We start from the raw sequence: 2,063 nt of genomic DNA, 5'->3' as shown, positions 1-2,063 counted from the left end.
TAATGTGTTAGATAATGCAAAAGAACAATAACAAGGAAAAACAAAAGAACCTAAAGCACTAAGAGTCAAAGAAAAAAGGGACCAAACCAGAAAACCTAGAAAACGCTGGATCAACTTGAGCAACCTTTTTGAGGGGGTTACCGGTGTCCAAAAATTATGAAAAAATTCTTTAATGTCTTTCGATGCGTCAAGAAACCACCTGTAAAATTTTAGAACCAAATACCTTCAGTAGTATCCAGTAGACTCTGTTGAACGGTGAGTCCTCAAACAATCTGTTTTTCTTGATCACTTTTTTCGAAGTTGTAATTGATCTCCAAAAATTCTGATATTTTGTTTGAATGATCTCCAATATATGAAGTTTCAATATGGAAATTTTCACCACGAAATTCCTCCTGTAAAATTTTCAAGAAATTCGACAAGATTCTAAACCGAATCTGCCGATGAAACTTGAATGATGTATTTGAAGGCTCCAATGAACTCCGATTGGGGTGAAATTTAGACTGGGGATTACTCCTAGAATGAATATAATTTATGGATAAAATTAGCCCTAAATACTTTCGTTTGCAATTTTTTGAAATTTTGGCTTTTTTGGCTTTTTTTTTGTTTTTTTTGTTTTATTTTTAAAAAAATAGCAAACTAACAAGAAGGATTTAAATCTAAATTAAAATTAAATAAAAAGAACCTGAAACGCTGAATCGTTTGTGAACTAGCTCCGTTGGGTTACCTTGACGGTTTTGTGTGCAAGAACAAGCAAGATTGCTTGTTTCTCTCCAAGAATCGGCCCAGCTCTGATACCAATTGATAGGGAAGCGGTGGCGGATTGATGAACGTTGCTCTTGTTGAAGAATCAAACCTAGAAAAGCTCTAGACTCGATGAAGAACAATAAGGAATGAATGAGGAAGGTGGCGGCAATAGCTAGGATTCTTTAGGGTTTCTTTTAGTGCTAGAAACAAGAAAAGAAACAAGATTAAAATAAGATAAACAAAAGATAAAGGAATTAAGAATAGAAAAAATAACCAAGAAATCAAATATCTCCCTTATGAAAGTGAACGGTAAAGATGATTGATGGCGTGGATGGATGTGGAAAATCAATGGATAATGTCCTATTGAGCCCTCCTAGTTGCAATGAAAAGGCAAACACGATAATATGGCTCTAACCAACCCTCCTAGTCGCGATGAAAAGGCAAATTGGAGTGTGAAGATTAATCTCCCTCACAAGAACTTGAAAGAACTCCAGGAGAAGAAGCTTCGAAGGCACAAGGCAATCAGCACTTGCAAAAACAAACTCTTGTTGTATTATTGATCAAAGAAATCTGATTTACAAAGTTGAATGAAGCCTCCTTTATATAGGGGCTGAATTCTAAATGTCCTAAATAACTAAAGAATAAAATATTAATAAACTAAACATGTTTTAACCCTAATTCCTAATAAAATAATAATAACTAAAAATATTGTTTTAACCCAACCTTAATTTCTAATAAAATAATAAATCTGATTCTAAAAGATAATTAATCATCCTATATTAAATTATATTACAAATAATCAATATAAATATTGAAAATTCGTAATATTTACAAAATAACGTATTAATCCCGTATAGGATTTCCTGCATGCACCGTCTTCAGTAAAATGACCATATCTTGAGTTCCCGATATCGGATTGATGCGATTCAAGAACCGTTGGAAATATAAGAGACAGACAGCTGTATCTACAGAAGACATCTCGACCGGATAACAACTGGATCACCTTCAAAAAGTTGTTGCAAATATGCTGCTATTAGACCCTTCCGGATGAATGCTTGAACTGCGCTTTGAAGCTTGTCTTTAAGAAGTTTGGTCTGGCCTCGTGTGATAGGGCCAAGTGGTATAGTAAATTCATCATCCTTAGCTTTAGGGCATGTGGTGCATGTATCAGAAAGTTTGCTGCAAAGGAATTTCTTACTTCGTTCTACATCCATTACAATCGAAGAGGTCCTTATTCAACAGGCTGCCTCATATTAGTCGCCCTAGTGGGGTATTAACAGTGCACGAGGCACTTCAGGGGATAACAAGGTGCAAAGCCC

The sequence above is a fragment of the Hibiscus syriacus genome, unplaced genomic scaffold, assembly GCF_006381635.1.
Source record: "Hibiscus syriacus cultivar Baekdansim isolate YM2019G1 unplaced genomic scaffold, ASM638163v2 tig00109957_pilon, whole genome shotgun sequence".
Taxonomy (NCBI): domain Eukaryota; kingdom Viridiplantae; phylum Streptophyta; class Magnoliopsida; order Malvales; family Malvaceae; genus Hibiscus; species Hibiscus syriacus.
The sequence above is the reverse complement of the archived record's forward strand: the minus strand, read 5'-3'. Positions refer to the sequence as shown.